The sequence below is a fragment of the Camelus bactrianus genome, chromosome 15 (genome assembly GCF_048773025.1).
Source record: "Camelus bactrianus isolate YW-2024 breed Bactrian camel chromosome 15, ASM4877302v1, whole genome shotgun sequence".
In the NCBI taxonomy this organism is placed as follows: domain Eukaryota; kingdom Metazoa; phylum Chordata; class Mammalia; order Artiodactyla; family Camelidae; genus Camelus; species Camelus bactrianus.
Window position 1 is genome coordinate 25,701,233 of NC_133553.1, and position 27,199 is coordinate 25,728,431.

At 42.0% G+C, this 27,199-nt stretch overlaps 2 long non-coding RNA genes across 18 annotated transcripts in view; one reads left to right on the forward strand and one right to left on the reverse strand.

Annotated features, from left to right (window-relative positions):
* The window catches only part of LOC123614631 (uncharacterized), a 432,359-nt gene that overhangs the window by 376,705 nt on the left and 28,455 nt on the right, over positions 1 to 27,199 (forward strand). The gene's annotated exons all lie outside the window — the stretch shown is intronic.
* Positions 1 to 27,199, reverse strand: part of LOC105062943 (uncharacterized) — a 283,500-nt gene that overhangs the window by 56,133 nt on the left and 200,168 nt on the right. For 2 of the 17 annotated variants that reach the window (XR_012499240.1, XR_012499239.1), the window contains exon 5: positions 20,872 to 20,961. The exons of the other annotated variants lie outside the window; for them this stretch is intronic. This is a non-coding gene — a long non-coding RNA (uncharacterized LOC105062943). The remainder of the gene's footprint in view (positions 1 to 20,871; positions 20,962 to 27,199) is intronic. 17 annotated transcript variants of the gene reach the window in all.

Consider the following 27,199-nt stretch of genomic DNA (forward strand, 5'->3'; position numbering starts at 1 on the left):
GAGGGTGAGTCCTTCATTCATTATCACTTATATATTCATTCAAAAATGTGTTTGTGATAAAAAAAACGCCTGTGTTATGAGCTAGAGGCTGAGAACAAGCACAACATTAGAGAACAGAACTACTCTGCTTATAGAAGCATTGAGACAAAGGATGAAACCTAATGACATTTTTAGGGACCTTAATAAATGAGAAATGATACAAGATCTTTGATGCCATGGCTCCCTGCCTAGGACAATGGGAATGATGTTTTTGAAAGTTCTTCCTGTAGCTGATACGGAGCCACGTGAGATTTAAATGAAATGAGAGCTGCAAGGCGCATAGCACGGTGACTCGTTATCAAACGGCTTTGCTTTGGCACAACACACGTGCTTGGTAATGCTAGTTCATCAATTCCTGGACTTGCATATTTTCGAGTGCCCGATTCCCTTCACTTACATTGTCTCCTTTTCCTACATGAACCATATTTGCTCATGAAGATGCCAAACTATGTATTTTGGGGATGTACAGGAAATGTCCTGAGGCAGATCTTATTTCACTGAGGCAACCCTTTCCCTGCTTCAGCCACCAAGATCTGAATCCAGCAGATGATGCCAAAGTCCCAACGCAGGGACCAGACAAAGAGCACTAGCATCCAAGCAAAAAGTCAGTCATTAAGTGTCTGCTGCTGTTCTCCCACCCAGTGCTCTTGCCTGTGCCTCCCTGTCCAAGTCCTCCAGCGCTACACCTACCTGGTTAAAACTGTCAGCGACTGGGGGCAAGTTTACTTAGCCGTTTACTTCCTGGCTCTGGGATTCTGTTTTGTTAGGTCCTGTCGTCACTACCAGGCTGGAGACCAATGTTTGTACTGGGTGGGAGTTAGAGGGAGGCATAAACAGAATCAACCCTCTTGTGCTTTAAAAAATCAGGCTAGGATTATATACATATTTCATGTCAGAAAAATGACATGGGTCTTGGCGGCAGATGGGAGGTTGGAGCACTTGGAGGGGGAGTGGAGAATTGGCAGAATTGCTCCCCTGTTCCTTGGCCCCCTGCCTGACAATCATTCAACCTTTTACTCTTGGAGTCAGCGTCTTCCCTCTCTTCTGAGGCCTTCCAAGTGCTATGACTTCCTTGCGGCCATCCCTAGCCTGTTGTCAGAGCCCAGAATGGCTTGTAAAGGAAGAGCACTTTTACAAAATGGTGTAAATTCTCTAAATTGTGTAAGGCTCGGGTTCAAGTCGCTGGAGTGAACCTCCTCAACTTTGTCTGAGGTTCTGATGGCAAGACCAGTTCACACGAGGATCAGTGATCTAAACAAGGACACAGTTAGGAATCTCCCTCTTCACTGGAAATAGAAATCCCACTCCTAGGGGTTTGTAGCGCACTAAGATTATATCTGTTAAAACTCTTGGCTAAATGTCTCTAAACTCCATTGTTTCTCTCTAGCTCCTGGGGTTTTGCTTCTCTAATTCCTGATGTTTCCTAGCATTCCGCAGAGTTGCGGTCCCTTCTGAACTGCTGTCTGCATCAAATGTGGCCCTTGCCCACTCCTCTACACTCCCCCTTTCACTAACTAGCTCCCAACATCTCCCTTGTGTTCCCAGGAAAGATCACTCATACTGACCTCCTCCCAAGTCCTCACTCAAACTCCTCCAAAAGCATTCTTCCTGTCACCCACGGCCCCAGAAACCCCAAAGACCTCTGGTGATGGTGCTGTGTGTGTTCATGTGACCCCTAGATACTGGTTCTTGCAGGTAGAGAGAAATTTTGACAGGCCTCCACCACAGCTTTTAGGCCACTGCATTGCAACCCTCCTTGAGAAAACCTTCTTCCTTTGAGACTCATGTCACTAGTGTGATCTCCTCGTCTGTATGTCTGTCATCTGCTGGCCTCTGTGTATGTCATTTCTTCATATTTAGCATCTCTCTGTAACCAGGCAGAACCTTTTACTCTCCACCTGAAGTCCTCAGATGCAGTGGGGACTTCACCAACCACAATCCTAAACTCTCGCTAATTTGAATGACTTCAAACTGTCCTCCCCATCTCAACAGTTCACTCCAAACACCACACACCAGACCCAGAAACGCTTCATTTCTTTAAGTACCCTGACTCCCACCAAACTGTCACCTTTGGAATGCCACCCTTCTACCTTTGCTCAAACAGTGCAACAATACAGTTTCATAGAGAATGAGCTCTTCCAAATTCAGGAGGTATATCTAGATATCAAGATGGAAACAAATACTGTAGTAAACAAAAAGCTTTGTTTGGAAAGAAGGAAAAGCAGTGGGAAAAATAAACAAAAAGTGTTGATGGCATTTCCTCTTATAAGAAATGCCTATGTTCTCTGTATTGGGGAGACAAATTCAGTCCTTAATAATAAATTGGATACCTTTCATTTCTTCTTGAGAAGATAGCATTTCTGCTAGTCCTCCACAGAGTTGCAAGGAAGGATAAAACGAAATGTTCATATGTCATGATTTCTCGGTTTGTTTATGGTGAAGAACCCACCTCGTACCAGAGTGCCAGTGACTACTACCCAGCCCCTGCTCCAGGGCCAGCCCACCAAAGGCCAACTAAAGGTGAAGTGTTCCATCCTACTAAAAATGTGCATGCACTGTTCCAGATTCTGACATGTCTAAAATAGGAGGCTGGGAAAATTGCCTTATCTAGAGTTGAGTCCCAGATCTTGGCATTGTCCACAGCAATCCAGGAATTCAAGTTACACTAATGTAATCTTCATTCCCGTGCCAAAAACAACTTTTGATTGGGTCTTCTACACTTACTTTGTAGGTCATACATTCTCCTCCAAATGTGAACGTTGATGAACTAGCGTCAACTGATTTCCGAGAATTTTCAAGGCAAGGGAATAGCCCCCAAACACTTCTGAATTTTGCTGACTTTTTGTTGAATGGCTACTCCTCCCTCAACTCTGTGTTGTCAGCAGAATTAACCAGTCTTTGCCATTTTTTACAGATTTTTGAACAGGAAGGACCTCAAGTCTGACCCCTGTCGGGCCCCAGTAAATCTCACAGCGCACAATTAAAGACACTCCTCTGGGCTTTGTTTTTCTACCAGTCCATCATCTCCTCCCATGCACTCTGGATACTAGCAAAACTTTTTTCATAAGAAGTTCACAGTAGGATTTCTTTTTTTTTTTTTAACATCTGTTCAAGATCTAAATAGATTATTACATAGAATTCAATTTGTCATGAGACTTCCAGGAACATCTCATGATCCTCGATTGAAAAGAGTTCTTTTCTCATGTGAAAGACTGTACCTTTCCTTCCTGCATGTGCCCCTTAGCATCCTCCTTTTTAAACACGAATCCTATGGGACTGCTCCTCCTAGAATACTCCTTTCCATGGAAATACACATACTTCACTTGTTCTTTTATTTCCGTTTGAAAAAGCATCATTCAAGGTAGGAAATAATGCAATTGCCAGTTCTACCTTTACTCATTCGAGGACCTCTTAATTTTGTTATCACTTGGGTTTAGAGACTCTTGGAATATTAACTTGGAAATCTCTTGAGATCTTTGTTTCTTAAAATGCTGTGCTCCCAGGGTCCACCCAACAGTAATATCCTTATACTGAGACCAATACTTAAAGAATAGAATGAGAAAAAGTTCACATTCATTTTGTAGACCAAGACTCCAAAGATAACTTCCATACAAAGATAGCTACTTCATTCAGCCCCTCACCCCAGTAGTTTGTTCTGTCTTCTCATCAGGAGGGAAGGTGGGAGGAGGGCACTTTTCAAAGTCTCTCGCGGCAAAGACGAGGAAGATAATGAGACAGAAAGGGCCTTGGCAATAATCATATGGTAGTTTGGGGCCCTTTGGACTTGAGTTCAGAGCTCCTCCCCTTGTTGTAGAAAAAAAAACAACAAAGTGGAAAACTATTGGAAAATATAAAGAAAATGATCATGGTAACTCATAACCCACAGCCAGGGGTAAGTGTTGCTCATGTTTTGGGGAATGTCATTTTTTATTTTGAAAAATGTATTTTACGTAATTTGAATCATAATTATATATAATTTGGCATGGCTTCTTTTTTACACATAATAATATAACACAAGCGTTTTCCAGCATGAGTAAAAACTCTAATATGTTTTGAAGATCATATTGTATCAACAAATAAACCATAATTCAATTAGTTCCCTGATTTTCTAGAGTTTTTAATATTTTAAATAATGTAGTGGTGAGTATCTCTCTATAAATGTTTTTTCCTCCTCTAATTCTTAAAATTAGAATAATTCGCATGACAGTCTAATGTGTTAGTTGCTTTACTATGTCCCTGGAGGACGTATCAATTGGCACAAGCTACCTGTAAAAAAAATTGTCAATAAATATTGACGGGCCTTAGAATGTCCATACTGTTAATCCAGACCTTTGGGAATTTATCTTTTTTCTTGATAATACAGTTATTTTAGAAAATTTGACAGTGCAAAAAAAGGAAAAGAAGAAAAAAAAAGCTACATATAATTCTAGCATTGAGAATTAACCACGGCCCACTTTTTAATGGGTACCTTTCCATTCATTCTCTCATTCATGTGTCTTCTCTACATGTCTTTATATAATTGTCTCTCTCACTATACGTATGAGACAGAGAGACAGAGACAGTGAGGTAGATCCTCCAAAGTGCATACACACACACACACACACACACAAGCAAGAAATAAACATCTATTTTGTTAAGCCACTGAGATTTCAGGTTTATGTGATAAACCTATAGAGATACCCTAACTAATGCAGACATTCTAGATGAGGTAACTGACAACAGATGGGTGCACACAAGTGTGCATGGAAGGGGGGAGAGCGAAGGCAAAAACAATGAGATCCAATTAAATAAGAGGGGACCATGGACACACCTGTGGTAAGGAGGCAACCCATGGCTGTGTGCTTCTATCCAAATATATTTAAAATGATTAACCAAGAATTGAGAAATCAAGGTCAGTCTGTCAGTCCTTTCATCCATGTAGTCTTTCAAAAAGCATCTGTCAACTGCCTGCCAGGTGTTAGACCATAGGCTGGGTACCAGCTATTTATCAATGATTAAGATGTGGTCCCCTCTTTCAGGGCAATTATGAATTGTCAGGAGAAAGATCAGCTTTTGATAACTTCGTCAGCAAAAATAGCTATATTCTATGTAGACCTTCTGGGAAAAAGAGAGAGAATTAAATGACGGACTTTAATAGTCTCATTTTCATTAAAACTGAATCTGGTTCTTTTTCTCTTTCCCCAATAAACTGACATTTAAAATGGACTGGCCTTAAACTTTTGCCATCTTTCTAATTCTAGCTTCTAAGAAAATTCTAAGATTCATAAACTGATCAAAGTTATTGGAGAGGTAGAGGAAAAAATCAAAGTTCAGAGCCCAAATAAAACAGTGATGGGAAAAGCCAGACTTGATTGACTTGTCTTGGCTAACTGTTATAAATTAGAAAAGATTCTTTAGAATTTGGAAGAAGTGGAGGGATTTGAATCTCAGAAGCTCAGATTTACTGTTTGACTTGCCTCAGTTTGCCTCCCTGAGCCCCCTAGTGTGTGTGGTGTAAAGACAAGCGAGGACCCTCCCTGGGGAAGCTCAGCATCTCAAAGAGGCAGGACCCAAGGTGTTTGCTCTCCGTGAGGTGTCCCAGTGTCCCAGAGGGACGCAGAGCAGGGCCTCCTGCCTGCACAGGAGGAGCCGAGCTGTGTTTACTGTGCGGCTCTGAACAAAGAGGAGCAATTTACAGATAATCCTTCCTCTCCACGTTTCTTGTGAGTGTCTCTTTCCTTTCCCACATGGTAGAAATGACCCTTCTGCATAAATCCAAGCATGCAGAACCAGAAACCCTGCTTCTGCCACTCCAAAATAGTCCACATGCAACCCATCCCTGACCATGTCATCACCCAGAAAGCCTGACCCTGATGCCCCTTTCTGCAGTCTGGACATCTTTGCCCTGCAATCTTGTACCGCAAGTGAACGCTCCCCAACTGAATCATTATCTTCTTAGCATTCAACTTTCATCTGTATCGGAAAGTTAATGATGATAAGGCTCAGAAAACAATTGTGTACAGGCTCCACATCTAGGAAACATTCGGATAACTGTCTTCTCAAAAGGAAAGTGATGTCTTAGAAAGAGGGGTGAAGTGTTGGTAATGTTAGATAGTATTCTCCTGGGACCAGGGGGCCAGGAACATCTGAATCCTGCCCTAATCTCACAGCTCCTTCCCTGAAAGTCCCCAAGGGGATTATAAGAACAAGGGACTCCAGCAAATGGGAGATTAAAGTAGACTTTATGATTAGCCTGGCCAATGCCAAATAAACAAACACAGAACTTTCTGGTAACATGTCTAGGACATATGGCATCCTCTCAGATCCCCATCCAGATCCCCAAACTCTAAACTGAATATTTTATCTTGGAATCTTAATATCCTTGGGCTGCTCACATAGAACAGAAGACACAAGTAATAAATACGGCAAGTACTGCATGGAAAAAGAAATAAAATTAACCTGGAGAAATTTCAGAGACAGAACTGTTTGTTAAATAAAACAACAAATAAATGAAAAGTACTCTACCATAAAAAACAACTCTATCATAAAAAGCAAGTTCTCATCATCAGGCAGAGAGGTACCCCAGACCCAATTCCTAAGTTACAGTCATAGAGGGATTGTGGGTTGTTCCAAAGTCAACCCTGCAAATAAGAAAAGGAGAAGAGGGGGTGACCTCAGGCCCCCTCCCTGGTCTGGCCATGTGACTGGAGGAGAAAGAAAATGTTAGTGAATATGGCCCGAACAGCAGCAGACTATCCAGCACGGTTAGTTTAGTAGCTCATGCTGTTAGAAACAAGTGAGCAATGGGACAAGAGGATGAAGGGACAGCTCTGCAAAGCACCTACAACTCTGGGACGGACTGAGAAAGAAAGAAAGGCTGTCATTCACATTATGGTGGGGTTTTTTTTGTTGTCAGAGGCCACTGTTGTGAGCCTCCTGCCCTTTGCAGGGGGATTTACGTAGGAACCCCCGCAAACACAGTTAGTTACCCATTAAGTCAGATAGTCCAATCCTCATGATGTAGATGAGGAAAATGTGCCTCAGAAAGATTACTTTGACCAAGGTCTCAAAGCTATTAAATGTCACCTTTAGTTACTAAATTGTCTTTTTTTTAAAATTCTGAGGTTATTATGCAAGAACTGCAGTATTAATTAACAGGTTTTGGAAACCATTTGATTCTTTTTTCTTATTAGTCATTGCAATTAGTCATTTCTCTTATTAGTCATTACAGTCATTGGCCTGTATGAAAATATTTCAAGTAGACACTGAGCTATATTTTCGGTACACAAGTGACCCAAAGCAGGCGTTGTGGACCATTCCCTTTGCAACATTCTCTAAAAGGCATCAAGAACGCAAGCTCACTGAGAACTTCACGTCCTTCACACTGAGAACTTCTACATCTTTCAAAAGAAAACACTCTTTCTTATAAGTATTCACAATCACCTTTATTCCTATGCTGTTCACACCCAAGTAGCTAGGAACCTGAGTTAAAACAACTAGTTATTGGAAACATTGTAAGAATTTGTACATATATTTTGTATTAAACATATAATTTACTTTCCATTAAGGGCACTATGACTGACCTCATGAACAGGTTACAGATCAATGAGAGTTTCTTGATTTATGCATAAATGTATATGAATGTGCTTTCTAGCTTTTACATAATTTCACCATCTAAATATTCATGTATATAAGTGCATGTCTATATACATCCACATTCACATAGCACACACACAATATGGATGGTATTGTTAGTATTATTGAGAAGCAGGTAGAGACATCTGGTTTCTGCTTGGGATACCAAGAACGGAAAGAAGTGTCACTTCCATCCTTACAACAACAACAACAAAAGCCAGACAATCTACAAGTTCACTTCTCTGGACTGCATCAGAGAGGTGAGGTTGTGGGGAGAGATGGGACAGGAATGGGGACTTAGCTGGGGCTGACGCAGTCGGACACCCATCAGGAAGCGTCATGCAGTATAGTCAAGGGACTGGGAGTAGCAAGTGTGAGATGCCAAGAGAGTGGAGCTCCTTAGAGCTGCAGATATGAAAGCACCATCTTGTTCTACAGACACCACTGGGCACTGGCAAAAATGAGTGGGCAACATCTTGAGAAAGTATCCCTTATGGTGAGACCCAGGCCCTTTTCTCTTCTCTCTGACCAAGGAACACAATCCTTAATCTGTAAGGGAGGGCAGTTGTGCAATGGATACTGTCACCCTTAGGGCACTGGGGAAGACTCACTGCATCGGGGCAAAAGAAGTAAGAAGAAAACCTCTGCTCCTGGGGCAGGAGCAAATATACTTTCAGGACCCAGCACTGCAGCTGAGGGAGGATCGGGAGCACTGACATGCAAAGTATGAGTGAAGGAATTTGAAGTCTCCAGTGTGCTGAGGGTGACCATGAGCCTCAGACCCAGCTGTACTCCTGACGAGATTAACTCAGACTCCCACATTAAGAATGTGATGGAAAGAAATGTATGGTAATTCCTATGCATAAAAAATTATTTACCTTAGACTCTTCTGCCCTACACAAGGTGTTTGGCTCTAAACAAAAATGTACACAGTATTTGAAACGGTAAGGAGAAACAACATAATGCTGAGCTAAATCAGTCGATAGAAGCAGACTCAGATATGACACAGATGTTGGGCCCATCTGAGAGGGAATTTAAGAAATTGCTAGAGGTCAGTGCTGACAATTTTCAAGCTGCCAAACTGGGATGTTTCTATGAGATATTGCTGTCTATAAAACTAGAAAAGCAAACTAAGGCATCCTTTACTCAGTAAAGTTTGCTTAAAACCTTAAGGTCCACTGTCCATTAACTTCACACGTACTTACTCATTCTTTACTGTATGTAGGACCCAATCCCAAGCCTTTTCTTAAAGACAGGGACTGTCCTCTTAAAATGAGCACAATTATGTGTTAGAGCCCAGTTCTCCAAACCTCTTTGGATCTCAGGATTGCATTGGGTTACATCACAGCTCTTCTTGCCTTCCGAGCATCACTTGATGGTATCTCTTGGCCATCTGCTCGTGCATCTTGGTTTCATCAACCTTGTCACTGTCTTCCCAGCACTAGTCGTATTCCCTGATGTCTTCCCTGTGTTTCATCGTGGGTTTTCTTCCCCTGCTAGAACATAAACTCCTAAACAGCAGAAAGTTTGTCTGTCTTGTTTGTTGCTATCAGCATCCAATAAATATTTGCTGAGTGACTGAATCATGTCTAAAGCGTGGTAACTATTCTCTTTGCAATGTCTGTTCCGTTGGGTCAGACAGTCACTTGTGAGGAGGGAGCAGGGTTTCCCCTGGGGAAACACAGCCCTGCAGTCAGTCACCCCGGAACAGGACTGAGAAGTAGAGAGACATTTCTACATAGAGCCAGAGAGGTGTTTGGCTTAGAGTCTTGGATGTGAAGATGCCCACTGCAGGGAAGCCTATTAGGCAGGACAGGGTGTGAGTCTGGGCACAGACATTATTCTGTGGATTCCATTTAGGACCTGGTAAAGTCTTGCTCAAGTCTTATCCTGCTATCAAGTGAGCTGTGAGAATCAGAAGAGTACTCACTCTCGGAGCCTGGAGTGGAGGGGGTGTTCAGGGTGGATGTTTGTGGAGACAACAGTGCCAGCAGAACAAAGATCTCATTGAGGGGATTCTTAGCAGGAAAGACTCTGAGAACATACCATCAAGACAAGAAGGGTCAGAGCAGAAGAAGGAGAACTGATTGCTTAAGAGAAGGTGAGACATGAGAAATGCTTGGAGATATTTGGAGGGGAGGAGGCAATTTCTGACAGATGGACCAGTCCAGAGCCTCACTCTAATAAAATGAATATTGAGGAAATATTACCTTATTTCGCATCCATGTTTTGTGAGGCTGCTGCCACAAGACCCACAAGCACATCGTTTAAATCCACCCTACAGTGTCTCCTCAGTGTTAATAAGTAACTGCTAAACTTTTTTAAGTGAATAATCATCTCTTGTTTTTTTGAAGCATGTGCTTTGAAAGTCCATGTCACATGATTTCCTTGGATCACTACATTAAATATATGTTCTCTCAGTCAAGAATGAACTAATTTTGATTCCTGATGAAGCACTTATCTGGGTTCTACAGTATTCGTCAATCTAAAACCCCTTCAGTTTCATTGTCATAAAATCTATTTTTATTTGAAAAGTACCCAATAGCCAGGCATGGTCTGGAGAATCACCTTAGGCAGCAGGACCATCTGGAGTGCCATTCCTCTGGGCTGTTTCATGTATGTTTCCAATCTATCTTAAATTCTGTCCCCATCAGCCAGACATCCTGCTCTCAAGCACTTTCCTTCTTCCCACCTATCCTCGGCTGCTTCAAAGCTGATTCCGTATTAGTCCTCTGGGGCTATATAACAAAGTACTACAAATGGAGTGGGTTAAATAACAGAAATTTAGTCTCAATTCAGGAAGCAAGAAGTGTGAAATCAAGGTGTCAGGAGATTTGGTTCTGAGGGCTGTGAGAGAGAATCTGTTCCATGCCCCTCTCCTAGCTTTTGGTGGCTGCCGGCCATTTTTGGCATTCCTCGGTTTGCAGACACATCACCCCAGTCTCTGCCTCTATGTTCATACGGTGGAATTTAATTTTCGATGTTGTTGCTTTGTTTTAGTTTTTCTTTTACTAATTATTCCCATCTTTGTAAAATTTACGATTATCCTATTCACCTTCAGCCACCATGCCTTGTAAAAATCATGATCAGCCACACAGAGCTACTAAGCAATTCTCCAACCAGGACATGCTTCAGGTTGTCTTTTAACCTGGTTTCCTCTGCCTAGAGGAACCTGGCCTCACTTGCTCATCTGGAAAACGTCTATCCAACCTTTGCGACCTGGATCAGTGTCATCTTCCCCATCTTCCTCAGGGATTTGAACTCGACCTACCTTTCCCCTTCTCAATAATGTATAGACGCTTCTACACCACAGCTTGGTCATTTCTTGAGATGATTTGTTGGCATAACAGTCCTTCCTAATTACACCAAACCTCTGATGGGATAGACTGTCACATTTGCCATTGTATCTGGACCCTGGCTGGCACTTCATAAGTGTCTGAGAGCCATGTACAGAGAAGGGATGCACAAGTCAGAGAAGAGCTCTTTGCAGGCCTTCCTAAGCCCTGTGCGCAAGAACAGAACATATTCATTCTCTGGAATGTCCTCTGAAATGACCACCGATGCAGTCATTCTTGCTACGAGCGAGCTCCAGGAAAGCGGAAGACGTTGCAGTTCAGTAAAATAAACACTGAAGACTCAAAAAAGCTAATTAAAAAAAAGTGGATATGCATTCAGAGAGGAGTTTGGGCGAAAACAGTTAAGGACATTGGGCACCCTCAAAAGTTTCTGGTCTTTTGCTCACATGAACCAAGCTCTAAGCTGCAATTTTAAAGTCAACACCCAATCACAGTTATCTTGGCTAAGAAGAGCAATCAGAAAAAAGCAAAGAACTCAGCTCACGTATCCGTTTGGCCCTTCACTCTAATACTCGATTATTGCCTGTCAGGTGACAAGAGTGTAGCAAGTCTCAGCCGGTCCAGGGGCTGAGCCTTGAAGGGGATGAGTCAGCGGTGCCCGCTCACTGGGCAGACTTCCTCATCATGGGCTTCGTGCACTCACCGTTCCCAGTCTGGGCGGCGGCTACCTCTTGCCTCAAACACCGCCATCTAGACAATCAGCAACTTTAACAAACTCCTTCACATTCTAAATGTAACATCTGAAACTCCATAAACAGGAGGGAACTAGTAGCAGTCTGAAGTTGTCATCATTGACAGCTTATGATTTATCTTAACTCTCCCTCGCCATTTGGCCACAACTTTAAGTAAACACTTTCCGTCTTCCTCGTGTTCTCGTTACTGCCACCTCCCACTAATAAGAGAGACTGCCAAGAAAAGCATCCAGACAGTTCATTTACCTCCCAAACTGGCCTGAAAGTAGCCGCCCCAGTTTAGACAAGGGGCGAAGCAACTACTGCACATTTTCCACAGATGGAACAATGCTTCCCAAATTATTTACATTAACATTATTTGCCTTCAGGATGTGTGTAACGAATGGGTAGTTGAATGAAATATGATGGCGTGGACTGAAGACACCAGCAGTTCGGGCAGGCCATTTATGGTGATAGATGCAGATTGGCTGCTCTGCTTTCTAAGAAGCTGGGGAGCTTCGGACAGTCTGTCTTTGCTAAGTTCTTGGCACCATCTTGTTCTGTCAGGTGGCTGGAGGCTTGGTCCAAATGCACAGGGAGGTTCCTCTCTTAAAGCACGATGACCAGAGGACCCACAGACTGTCTCCTCTCACTCATCACCCAGTGACTGGGATCCGTCAAGTGAGTTGGGTGCTACACAGCTGATCCCAAGAATGACAGATGTTCTCTGGATTCTCTGTGCGTGTCATGAAGCCGCCCCTAGTAGAAGCCCACATGGGATTCGGCCTTCCTGAAATTTTTAATGGCTTGCGCACACCAGATCCAAGGGGGAGCTGAGTATCAAAGGGTAGACCATCATGAGGGTCCTACGCCCAGTCACATGTCTTTCATGCTTTTTAAACCAAACTGGGAGTAGAGTAGACTGGCCACTGGCAGATGACCACCCACAGGATGGGAAGATGATGAGCAGAGTAGCTCTGTTTCTTCAAGTGCCCATTCCCCAGCACATACCCTGTGGCTTATACCAGGTGCAGGAGTGATGGTAGGAAGGATGCCAGGGTGACCCCCCCCCCCACCACAGTGCCAGGTCAATCTTGTGGCGACACTTTCTGAGTTTTATTTGGAGACTCACAAAACAATTCGCCACGTGGAATGACTTAAATGGCCATGTGTTTATTAAGTATTTATTCAGTGCATTCAGTATCCAAGGCTCTGTCTGGTAGGGAACCCCAGCAGGGGGACACCTGAGGCATTGCCTCCCCAGAAGCTGTCCCCGCAGTGGGGGGGGGTACAAGCCATCGCAGTGCTAAGTGGTAGACCTGCAGGGTGCTTCTCAAGTTTTCTCGAGGGGTGGCTACACTCATGGGCACTCACTTGTCAGTGTTTGTCAGAGGGGTTGGGGGTGGTGGCTGGGGTGGCTCCACTGGTACATTTTCATTCCTGGGTTGTGTGCTGGGCAAAGGGCTGCAACACCACCACGGGCTGTGCAAGCCAAGACTGTTAAGGAGCAACTTGACATGTGAGAAGCGGCTCCAAGCATTGTCTCCAGACTGTCATCAGCGTATTTATCTCCTTTTTTTTTTTTTCTCTCCCTCTTTCTCCTTCCCTTTAAGGAATCCTCACAAATATCTCATGCTTTCCTCTAACCTCCTCTTAGATCCCCAGGGACTCCTCGCCTCAGAGTCCTGAGTTTCTCAGTCACAGTTGAATTGCGTCTGCTTAAATGGACTGTCCCGCTTTTCCAGACCAGGATGGAGGGGTTGGCCCGGGGATTCCCTCCGCGGCGCCTCGGCCTGGTTCCTGCGCACCCTTAGTCACAGCAGCAGGACCGGCCCAGCAATCGTCACCACGTGAGGAGGAGGGGACCCCAGACTGGAGCAGGGGACTACGCGCTGCACTTCCCATCCCACGCTGGGGGTCTGGGTGGTTCTAGAAAAACGAAACCAAAAAGTGGCCTTTTTGTCCTTACCGCTTTGACAAATATTTTGAATTTTGAAATCATGAAAGACAGACACAAAGTTTCTGTATTTATCTGAGGGGCAAAATGTTTGAAGCAAGTGGCAAGCCCCGCCACACACCTCTCCTGCCCCCGGCCCTTGCCCGGGGCCGGCCTCAGGCCTCCAGGCTGTGGTGACCACGCTTCTCCGCGCTGTCCCCGGCACCGGCACCGCGCAAACCCTCTGGGCAGCAGGCTGGCTCTCGTGGGAAAGCATGTGCTCCAGGCTGACCGCACACTCCCTGAGTTTAAGGGCTGGTTCTGTTCTGTGTCCCAAATCCCCGGCATGAGGCCTTGCACATAAGGGGAATTTTTTAAAACCCTAAAGGATCACTGCTCTTTGACCAACCAAATTTTACAACAAAGTCAATTATGTTTTCATTTTCCAGGGAAAACATACCCAGACACACGAGCCAACAAAACACACAGGCATTAACACAGACACATACATAGCTGCCCAGAACCGGCACTCAGACGGTCACCGGGAAACACACGAAGGCAGCCGATCACACTCGGATGCAGGGATCCAGGGGCAGATGCGGCTGGGGGATGTGCCCACACTGCACCCACCCTCTCTGACATCACTGCCTTGCTCAGAGCTCCTGGCTCTGCAGTTCGGGCTCAATTCCTCTGGGCCTGAACCCAGCGGGGCCTGAGCTGGCCAGGCTGAGCTGAGCTGGACAAGGCAGGGAACTAGGGGCAGGACCAGGCAGGGCAAAGCCGCAGATGGGTTCAGGCATCAGTCTCCGCCCAACAGGGAGCTCCCTGAGTCCAGGGTGGCTCAGGCCCTGCCATACTCGGGTTACTTTAGCTTAACCGCCCTGCAATGGCTTTGCACCTCCGCTGACCACACCAGCCCTCCCCATCTCCCCACCGGCCAGATGTGTGGTATACATTTCAGCCTCAACCCAAACACACCGGCCTGCCCCCGCCAGAAGGAGCAGGGCTTCAGAGACAGGCCCTCAATGCTCCTGCCTTGGCCGGAGGCTCCTGGGAAGATACCTCAAGGCTCTGTCAGGCCTGACCCTGCAGGCAGGCTCCATCTGCTTTACTTCCAGGAGCCCAGGAAGCAGGGGATCCTCCCTTCTGAGTGGGCACTCCAGGGACACATGGTTACCTCAGCACCATCTGTCTCCTCAGCAAACAGATCGGCTTCCACCTGAGTAGACCCCGGGAACACCCTCAGGCAGCCACGTTCTGGCTCAGGCAGGTTATTCATCAATGGTGTCAGCTACTTTCACAGGTTCACGTCACAGGCCCCTTGCCACGTGGCTGGCTGCGGGCTAGGTGCTGGCGGGAAGAGAAGGGTCAGACTAGGCCCTCTTCCTGGGAATTACGGTTGGCCAGGGGAGTCTAGAAGTCAGAGTAGCAAAACAGCAAAAATAACAAGGCCTGGAGTTCAAAAAGACGAGGTGCCAACTTCCGTCTCATCTCCGACTCGATGTGGGACTTTGGAAAGTTACCTTAAGGCTCACTAAGCCTCTATTTTTTTTTTTCAGCTGGAAAATAGGAAAATCTATTTAGCACAGGTTCTATGAGAATAGTATTAGATTCTGTACAGATAACAATATTGCTAAAGACCAGAATAGCGCTGGTCACTTACCAAGTGCTTACAATGTAAAGAAACTGGATCAGTCTTTAATCTCATTTAGTTCTTACAACTACCTTCTTAGATTTATCCTATTTTTAGCTAAATTATAAAATTTGCCAATAAACTGTGCAAAGATAAAGAAATAACCCCCATGAGGTATTAAATTTTAAGAAAGGCTCTTGAACATGCAAATGCTTATAAATCCCAAGGAGCAAATCTCAAATGCTGAAATTTTACACAACATGGCAGGAAGCCGGGAAGACAATTGTTGATAAACTATCTTGCTAGTTCCCATTATTTATGCCACAGAGGCAGACACTTTTCCCTAACACCTTACTTTTGGCCAAGATCAAAGGATTAGACAATATGATGGTTAATTGTATGCTTCAACTTGGCAGAACCATGGTGTCCAAACACTTAATCAAGCAGTATTCTGGATGTTCCTATGAGGGTGCCTTTTGGATGAGATTAACATTAAAGTGGTGGCCTTTGAGTAAATCAGACCACCCTCCATCCTGTGATGGGCCTCATCCAATCAGTTGAAAGCCTGAATAGAACAGAAACTGACATAACCTTGAGCAGAGGACCTTTAAAGTTGAACAGCAACATGGGCTTTTCCCTGGGTCTCCAGCCTGATGATCCACCCCACAGACTTTGGCCTTAGCAGCCTCCTTAATTCATACACACACACACACACACACACACACACACACACACACCATTGATTCTGTTTCTCTGGAGAACCCTGACTGATACAGACAGGGTGGTTTTTGTTGGCTCTGTCCTGGCAAAACTCCAGAGTGAATGAGACGTATTCTGGGGTCCTAGACTGGGACAGGATTCTGCAGATGGGCTTGAGGAAGAAAAGCTGTTCTTCTGCCCTGGACAGAACACTCTTGGGAGTCCCAGAACCTGAAGGTGGCTAATCCCAGCCTATCACTAGTAGCTTCACAGGGATCAAGTCACAGAAAGGGGGAATGGTGGCTTCCGCCGTGACGGCTGCCCCGTGCCCCACCTTAACATCTTGTTGTCCTTCATTTCTTCAGGCTTTACACCTCTTTGTGAATCCTTCACACACAGGTTCATTGGCATTTCCAAGGTGTTAAGCTCCCTTACTGCTCTGCTGTGCCACCTTTTCAGGGCCACAGTGTCCCTCTCACCTTACCTTGCCATCTGCTTCTGTCTCCCCACTTCCTTCTGGTCACCTCAGGAAGCTCCAATAGACTGAGTATTTTACATTGCCCCGTTTTCCCAACCTTCCCCCCAGGGGAGAAGAAGTGACACTAGATATGTGGTCAGAAGACTTAGCCCTCACCTAGTGGTCACTCATTACCTCCATTATATAGGATAAGGCACCTGGATTCATTCCTTCACTCAGATCATTCACAGAGCGTCACCTCCATGTCAGCATTGCAGTCATCACTGGGGGCGCCATGGTGAGTAAACACAGACCATGAGCTCCAGTTTTCTGTGGCCACCCACTTCTTTTTCATTTACAATTACAATCTGTGCTCAGGGATTTGAAAATATACAACAGAGGAACCTTACATACCACAGGGGAAAGCCTTCCCCAAAGACAGGATGTATAAACTGATTCCTACACTAACGGGAGACAGGGTGAGGAAACAGCATTCCAGATTGATAAAACACTAGTCTATGGGAGGCCCAGAGAGAAGAGGTGCAGTTGACAGAAACTGGCCATGGATTAGCACTGGGAGACAGGAAGCACAGGGAGGGGTCAAGGATGACTCTTGGGTTTCAGACTTGTGGAAAGGATGGATCTTGGAGACGGAACAATGGGTAAAAAAAGACCAGGCTGAGGAAGAATGCTGTTAGTTCCTTGCTTTGCCACCCAGAGTCCATTCAACCTCCCCCATATACCACAACAACTTGCATTTTCTTTGGGGAAATGGCTTTTTTCCCCTCCAGTGCATATGGTTTGGGGAATTGCCTCAGATATTCCAGGGGCAGGCACCATTTGTTTGAAGCTGAACAGAGTAACTGATCTCACTGGGAAGAGTGATTGGTTCTGGATTGGATCCATCCTCTTGCCTGGAAATTAGGCCCTGGACTTTGGATGATTATGAGGGAAACTTTTTCCTTGTGCTGGACTTAAAAGTGAGAGTGTGTACATTCAGAAGATCCTGCTCTTACATCATTAAAGGAGAGTCTGACCAAGAAAGGAACCAGTTCATAGGGAGTTATGCTGAATGGGGCGGGGGGAAGAAACTGAGTCATAGAGACATCAGTCAAGCCCATGGTCCAGCTATGCCTGAAGTTGGACTTTTCAGTTACATTAAGCAATAAACTCCCTTTGTGTATTTGGATCAGGTTTTCTATTCTCTGAAACCCCAAATTTTCAACCAATACAATTCTTGGAGGTTTAATATGAAGTAAAACTTATCTTGCCTTATACAATTTAGCTGGACTTGTTGGATAAAAGCATAGATGGATGGAAAGGTACATAAAAAAATGAATGAATGAATAAAAGGCAGTTATTTTTATTGAACACTTTCTATGTGATAAGTACCATGCAAGATCGTTTATATGAAATTGCCATTAGATCAAAAATATACCTTGTTCATACCTTACATCAATCCTGCAAGATAGTATTAGCATTATTGTCAAGGCTGAAGAAGTTGCAGTTTGAAGAGGGTAAAAGATAGTCAAACAACTGGTGCATGGGAAACAGGATTAGTGCAAGATCTACCTCATCTTGAAGCCAATGAACATCCTACAGTGCTTTCTGCTTTCTCTGAGCCTCAGTCTTCTCATCTGTAAAATGGAAATAATACTTCTTTCCTAAAATTGTTAATTGAATAAAAGGAGGTCTGTGTGTGTGTGGTATATGTCTCTCTAATTCCTCCACCTGTGTCTGTAGCATTATCAAGGGATGTGAACTTAGCATTCAAGATAGATGGTTTTGGTTTTTCTGTCCTTCAAAAAAATTTTCTTTAATTTCCCTGATGTCACATGATTATATGCACACTTAAAACTCATGCATCCAAAATTGATTTCACTTTTCACTTTGTATGTTAACTTTGCACCATTGTTCAAGGCTTATTTACCTAGAAAATTAAAAGAAAGCCTGTTTTCCGTTAGCTCATGCCAACTGAAGTCTGTTGTCAAAGTCTCCCTGGACGTTTGGGGATCCTCTCTGTGAGACTCAGGGATCTCGTAACCATTACTACTCTGCTAACACCACCACCTCTATCAGTTTCACCATCACTACCACCAAGCCCACCACCAAAGCCTCTACCTCCATCACCACCTCCACCACCACCACCACCTCCATCTCCACCGCTTCTACCACTACCACCACCATGTGCACCATCACCAGTCCACCAACTCCAACCACCAATAATACCTCCATCCTCACTCCCACTATTACACCCCCCACCATTACCTCCACCATCGCCAACGCCACCACTTACCAACAACCCTACTGACACCATCACCAACAACAATTCCGGGGCTATGACCACCACAGCACCGACAAGTAAGCAAGACATCTGACACCTATAATCCCTCATCTTCACTGGACCCCAATAAAGAAGACATTTTAATCTTTGTTTTGCCTGTGGGGAACCCATGTCTCAAAAAAAGAAAATAATCTCTCCAAAGTCGCTCCGCTTCTAAACAGCCAAGCAAGGACTTGACGGCCGGACTGCTTGAATTGGAACACCTGTCATCTTTTCACTGTGGTAATCTTTCCTTCTCCCATGCGTTAATCTCTATTCTGAAAAGCCAGACTCTATTTTTCTTCTCTGGGATAGAGAATGGGAGTTCCTCTTTCAGTCTTTGTTGACTACAGCTATGTTGAAGTAATCCTGCCTCGGAGCAACTGTCTTAATTACTGAAATGATAACAGGAAGTTGAAGTCACTATAGAGGTAGAGAAGGGAAGCTCCGGGGGTGGGGGGAGGGGTTTACAAATGTAAGAATCACATGTGAGATTTAAAATGTCACAACCATGGGCTCTGACTATTGTCTGAGAGACCACAAAGTCTTTCCAGCTGGTGGGGACAGTCCAGCTGAGGTGGGGGAGGAAGAGGGACCCGGCAGTGAGGCCATCTTCCTGTCGAGATTGGGGTGTAGGGTTGCCGCCACATCGGAAGCGAGGGCACGCTGAAGGCTGAGGTTAGCATTCAACGGGAGGATTGAAAGGATACTGTGAAGTCTAGATAGCTTTTCTAAAGAATGCCTGACGAGAATTCCAGACTTTTATAAAGGGATATAGAGATTGGATATGTTTTGCTTTTGAACACTTTTTATTTGCAACTTTATAATTCTTTCTGCCATAAATTTGAACTGAAATGGATATTAAGTTGCAAAAACAACACAGTCCATGCCTATTTTTCACACACACACACACACAAAAGACTCGGCGTAAACTTTGCCTTGACTAGCACATAGAATGGAGTTTGGATAATGCCTTTCCCCAGGTTTTACTACTCCCCTGGAACTATTATCTCCTCTATCCCATTAAAAAGAAAATTGATTTATTAACTGTTGATATTTGCACTTGGGAAATTCATCAGGTCCCTTAATCAGCAGAACTAGGAATCCTGGCTAGCGTTTCTGTAATATAGGAGAAGGTACCAATAAGATACAGGCAATGTACATAAAGAGTGTTTTTGTGCTTGAGAGGTTAACACCTCTTGCTTGCTCATCATGAAAAGCATCTTGTTTTCTAAACCAAGCATGAGCAGACCACTTCACTCTAAAGACTCTAAGCCATATACTGCCATGTTTATTACGGTTCTTATAAGACTGTTTCACAAGTGCCCTGCAAAGGTACTGTCAGTAAGAAGAAGAAATGCGGCGAATGCAGATATTTGCATGTTGTTTTTATGTGACTGTCCGCAGAAAGGTGCTCATAAACTCCATGACGTAAGAATAAATGGGTGAGAAGTCCTGATTTCTCATTTGCTCCACTAAGATAAACACCAGGAACGCTGGGACTTACACACTCTTAAACCTCCTCCAAGGGTTTGTTCGTCCTTACATTTGTTAAAATAAACAAATAAATGGCCTCATCAGAGAGTTTATAGATCTCTTTGACCTGATCGTACAAATTTGCCCTCTACAAGGGCTTATGTTTGAGTATATTTAACATTTAAAGTATAAATATATAGAAAGGGCTCACAAAGCAGTCCCTGTGAAATAGTCCTCTGGGCACTGATAACTGCTAAGACTGATGGTTTAGAAACCACATTCTGTGGATGAATGAGATAAATTGTCTTACATGAATCCTAGGAATTCACAAAGCGCTCATAGGAAGCCTCCTGGTGGGGTGAGGGCCTCTATGAAGGGACGGAACAGGCCCTGCCTCCACGGAACTCTAGGCTCCTGTTGCAGCCTGAGCTACACAGTGGGCATTTGTGGCTATCCTGGCTGCTTTTAATCCTTCTGGGTAATAATCTGAAGGTTGCATTCATAGTGTTAATGATTTGTAACCCTAGTGCCCAGGGTTGGCACCAAAAATGACATGTGGATAATTATCTTTGGTCCTAAAGAATGAGTAGCACAGGATGCCTGTGTCTCACTCTATGCGAGGCCTTCTCTCCCCTGCAGAGTAAGTTGGCATCTTTCTTTGGCTTACTTCAGAGAATGGGTTTCCAAGCCAGCCGTGAACAGCCTCTGGAGCATTTTCTGAGCCAGCTTCTGGTGGGGTATCGGGCTCTGGTACATTCTGCAAACAGAAGTTGGCATACTCAAAGAATGAGTATATTTGTAAACCACAATCACATCAATATGAAGGAAAACACAATATTTGCCAGCAATGTCTCGGCCTGTGTGTGAAACAGACTAGCAAGCCATAGAATAGACTAAGCTGTGGGTGTCAGAGCTGGAAGGGACTTCAGCATTACAAGGGCCAAGTCCACAATGATGACAGAGAATAAGCAACTTCTCCAAAGCCACTTAACCATTAGGTGGCAGATCCGGGACTAGGGACCTCGCTGATTAGCTCCAGTCCAGGGGTCCTTCTGCTGCACCAAGCCCCCTTGGTTCCCTCCTTTATAAAAAAGGAACAGCAATACTTGTCTGGTAGGATACTTACAATGATTAAATGGGTTAACATCTATGTAAGTGCTTCACATAGAGGCCCAATAAATGTTTCATAGGTTTCTTATTCCCAGGTTATCACCCCTGGGAGCCACGTCTCTAATCATCACCCATTCTTGCCAGGCTCCGTGCTGATGCTACACTGCTTTCCCATCTAAGCAAAACCTGGTGTGACACTCGATCGTCACACATACCAGGTATGAGTCTGCCACAGAAATGACCTCTTGGCAGTTATAAAGGATGGATTAACCCATATGGAAAATGGTAGCCTTTAAAAAATAACTTTGTATAAAAGTCACTTTCCAATTCCACAGTACAGAAGCACCACAGAGAATCCAGGTAGGTCAAGCCTAGAGCCTTTTACTTGGTTTCCTTGAGATTTAGAGCTTGTCTTCTCAACCAAACACTCATGAATTCCTACCCTTCTCAGGAGTACATCGTTGTCCATTGTCTCTCTAGTTAAAAGAAAAACACTTTCCAAGCTCAAGAATTGCATTTCAACATCCAGGAAAAGAAATCATGTCCCTTTACCATCCCTTTAGTATCAATAACTAACAAAAAGGTATCCCAAAGTTTATCATGTAGACAACGTACCTGAAATATGTCCCTGCTTTGGAATTACAACTGTCAGACAACATTGACACAACATTGTAAAATGACTATAACTCAATTAAAAAAAAAAAAAGTTTAAAAAAAAATAAATAAAACAACTGTCAGACAACAGGATATGCCTGTGTTGTGTTTTGTGTTTGGTGACCTTGTAAGAATCTACAGGTAAATTAAATAATAGCACACTAGTGTTGGTATACAGAAAATGCAGGAGGAAGAAACTATTGTTTCTGTTTTATGAGGCACACACAGATAACTGACTTATTCACATTCACTCAGCAGTGGAATCATAATTTCATTCAGGCTTTCTGAGTTTTGAGTCCTCACACTCCACCACCATCCTGAGAGTAAATCAGCAGACAAAACAACTGTGATCATTCACACCCCAAAATCTATATATATCAAAGAAGTCAGAAAGAGACTCTGAAATCAGAATGTTTAGAATACTAGAAAAGATAATGGAAGAAATAGAATTCCTGGGAGAGGTATGGGATGTTTTAGGGGGAAACAGAATAGGTAGAATTGAAAAGAAACAAATATAAATTCTAAATGTGAAAATTATACTCAGTCACTGAATTAAGAAAAATACCTCAATTGACAGGTATAATGGTATATTTAGAAAAAAACTGAATTTGACACTGCATCACTGGATTTGAATTTAAAAGCAGAATCTAGGTTTGAGGAAGCCGCCCCAAATGAAACAGAAAGAGATAAAAAAACAGGAAAAAAGGGAAAGAGACTGGATAACATATAGAAAGTAAATGCCAATATATATCTAATGACTGTTCAAGAGATAAAGAAAAAAATGAGATAAAGCAAAAAAAGTTAGATGTAATTTTGATATTTAGTCTTTCATCATTGCTAAGCTTCTGCAATTAATAATTTCCTTTATGATTTGTGCTTTAATCTAAAAGATTTTTTTCAGCCAATTTTCAGACAAGGAATTTTGAAAGCCATCTATTTATCACTGATTAATTTCTTTGTTGAGGTATAGTTGATTTTTAATATTAGTTTCAGGTGTACAACATAGTGATTCGAAATTTTTATGGATTATATTCCATTTAAGATTATTATAAAATGTTGGCTATATCCCCTGTGCTGTACAATACATCCTTGTAGCTTATTTATTTTATAGATAGGAGTTTGTACCTCTTAATCTCTGACCCCTATCTTGTCCTCCCACATTCCTCTCCCCATTGGTAATCACCAGTTTGTTCCCTGTATCTATGAGTCTGTTTCTGTTTTATTACATTCATTTGTTTTATTTTTTAGATTCCACATATAAGTGATAACATACAGTACTTTTCTGTCTCTGTTGGACTTATTTCACTAAGCATAATAACCTCTAGATATATCCATGTTGTTGCAAATGGCAGAATTTCATTTTTTTTATAGTTGAGTAGTATTGTATGTATGTCTACATATATCTTCTTTATCCATTCATCTGTTGATGGACACTCAGGTTGTATCCATATCTTGGCTATTGGAAACAATACTGCAACAAACATTGGGGTCCAGGTGTCTTTTTCAACGAGTGTTTTTGTTTTCTTTGTATATATACCCAGGAGTGGAATTGCTGGATCATATTCTGTTTTTAGTTTTTTTGAGGCATCTCCATACTGTTTTCCATAGTGGCTGCACCAATTTATGTTCCCATCAACAGTGCATAAAGATTTCCTTTTCTTCACATTCTCACCAACATTTGTTATTTATGGTGGTTTTAGAGATAACCATTCTGATAAGTGTGAGGTGATATCTCATTGTGGTTTTGATTTGCATTTCTCTGATGATTAGCACTCTTGAGCATCCTTTCATGTGCCTGTTGGTCATCTGTATGCCTTCTTTGGAAAAATATCTATTCAAGTCATCTCCCCATTTTTTAATTGGATTGTTGGTTTTTTGATATTCAGCTGTATGAACTGTTTATATATTTTGGATATTACTCCCTTATAAGTCACAGAATTTACAAATATTGTCTCCTATTCAGTAAGTTTTCTTTTTGTTTTGTCAATGGTTTCCTTTGCTGTGAAGAAATTTTTAAGTATAATTGGGACTCATTTGTATATTTTTTCTTTTGTTTCCTTTGCCTTAGGAGATAGATCTAAAAAAAGAATTACTATGATTTAAGTCAAAGAGTGTTTTGCTTTTGTTCTCTTCTAGGAGTTTTGTAGTTTCTGGTCTTACATTTAGGTCTTTAATCCATTTTGATTTTATTGTATATGGTATGAGAAAATGTTCTAATTTTATTCTTTTACATATAACTGTTCAGTTTTCCCAGCAGCACATATAAAAGATATTGTCTTTTTCCCATTACATATTTTTGCCTCCTTTGTCATACTTTATTTGACCATAAGTGTGTGGGTTTATGTCTGGGCTCTCTATTCCATTCCATTGATCTATGTGTCTGTTTTTGTGTCAGTACCATATTGTTTTGATTACCTTAGTTTTGAAGTGTAGTCAGACATCAGGGAGCATGAAACTTCTAGCTCTATTCTTCTTTCTCAAGATTCCTTTGGACATTAAGAGTCTTTCGTGTTTTGATACAAATTTTAGAATTGTTCGTTCTAGATCTGTGAAAAATTCCATTGGTATTTTGATAGGGTTTGCACTGAATCTGTAGATTGCCTTGGATAGTATGATCATCTAATTAATATTAATTCTTCAATCCATGATGAACACACTGTCTATATCTTTCCATCTGTTTGTGTTGATTTTAATTTTTTTTCATCAGGGTCTTACAGTTTTCCAAGCTCATGTTTTTAGCTCCTTAGTTAGGTTTCATCCTAGGTATCTTATTATTTTTGATGTAATGGTAAATGGAATTATTTTCTTAATTTCTCTTTCAGACAGTTAGTTATAGAAATTCAACATATTTCTGTATATTAGTTTTATATCCTGAAACTTTACCCAATTTATTGATGAGCTCTAGGAGCTTTTGGGTGGCATCTGTAGGTTTTTCTATGTATAGTATTATGCCATCTGTACATAGTGACAGTGTTGCTTTTTCCTTTACAAAATGGATTTACTTTATTCATTTTCTTATCTGAATTCCATGCCTAAGACTTCCAATACTATGTTGAATAAAAGTGGCAAGAGTGAGCATCCTTGCCTTGCTCCTGATCTTAGATATTATTGATTCACTTTTGATTGCTAATTTTGCCACAATTTGTCATTTGCTATTCATTATAAAATTTGCCATCGCTGCTGTTGTTGTTGCTGTTGCTGTTGTCCGGGTTTCTATTTTCCCTGGATTTCAAGAGATGAATCCTCAGAATAAAAATCATACTGAGTCCCAGCATAGATAAAAGCATAAATCTAAACTGCACAATGCCAAAGATTAAAAAAAAAAAAAAACTTAATAGGAGAGGAAAAAGAGATTACTACAAATAAATGACAGCAGACTTCACATCAGCAGCAATGGATGGCAAAGGACAATGAAAAACATACCTCAAAGTTCTGAGGGAACATAACTCAATCTATGATTCTAAACCAGCTCAACTATCATAGAAGAATGACAACAAAATAAAGACATTTTTAGAGTACTACCCATGGACCATGGCTGAAATAGATACCTATCACAGTTTATATTTAAGCAAGAAGCAAATTGAGCCCACAGGGAAGCAGTGAGACACAAGAAGCAAAGGCGAGGAAAAATTAGAAAGTAATTCTCGCAATACATTAATGGTCAATGCATAGCACTGAATGCATTCACTATCTAAAATAAACAAATTTGAATATTTAAGAAAAATGAAAAACTATTCTACTGATGATAGTAGGATGAAGAAAATAAGTAAACCATAAAATCTACAAATTAGAAGCAAAGAAAGAATTGATAATACAATAGATGTTTCTTTGAAACTAACCAATTAATTGGATAAACTTTAAGAAAATTAGGCAGATATGACAAAACTAGAACTAAGATGGGGAGGGAAAAGACTAAATTATAAGGAATATTAAGTACATACGTATATATTCTAATGCATATGAAATCCTAATGAGCTAAAAACACTATTTATTAACTAAATAAACTCAACATAGAATAAAGTGCCTAAATGTAATATAACCAAGAAAAAACTTTTAAACTACTCCAAAATATGAAAACAATAATAACAAACTCTAAACTTGAATGTTTTTATTGGAAAAGTATTTCACATACTTAGAAAGATTATCTCTCATGCTCCATAAGCTATTCCAACAACACATTCCAACGTTTTATTCTAAAATATGAGTTTCTCTCCATCACACTTCATATGTTAGAAAGAGATCTTGAGGTCCTCTCAACTTGTGAGGAAATTCTTGCAGAGCAAAACAAAAGCCATGCCCAGGACCCAGGCTGGAAGACAACTCTCCTTTTCCAAGCAGATTTGGGAAAACCAAGCAGATTTTCACTGCTCCTGCTTCAATCTTGCTTTGTCCTTGAAAGGTCTTTTCCTGGTGTGATCCCTCTCCTCCACCCTCTGACAGTACTGCCAGGCCAGCCCAACTCTGAGAACATGCGAACAATCTTTCTTTTATAGGAACTCTATCCTTACAAGTGGGAGATAATGGAAGCTTTGCCAGAATGATTATTCCAAACAAAATCTAGGCTTCTGGTTTAAATGAAAAAACAAATTCACATTTATCTCTGTTCCATCTTGAAAATATATCTAAACCCAATAAAAAGTGCAGAATGAGGATAAGTGCATAAATAAACTGGTAATTGAGAAAAGAGGACATCACCAGAACAAAGATATTGTTCTTTTAGATTTTCCTTTATTTTCTTTGTACTGAAAAATAACACAAACTCATTGTAACTGATGGAACAAAATGAAATAACCAGCCCCCTTTCTCCTCCTTAAATCTTTCTTATAAACTTAAGGCAACCAACGTCAACCTGTTGGGTATAACCTTTCAGGATTATATACCTTTTAAATATAATTTGTTAGGTATACTCTTCATCCTTCATTATGGCTAAGGAAGACAAATATAGATTATTTATTAACATATAAAAGGATTCAGAGTGGTCATTACGGTGTCTCTTATTTTTATAAAAATATTTAAGATACTAGGCAACTTGCTTCTTTCAGTAAACAATGCATTATGGGCACCCTTTCAGGACTAAGGGATCTAACTCACTCTTTTGGATAGCTGCATAATATTCTATATGATAGGTATTATGTCATCTGTACAAGTGTAACTACCGATGGGTGTTCAATACGTTTCCAATATTTTGCTACGAAAACAATGCTGCAATTAACCTCCTTAAATATGATGCT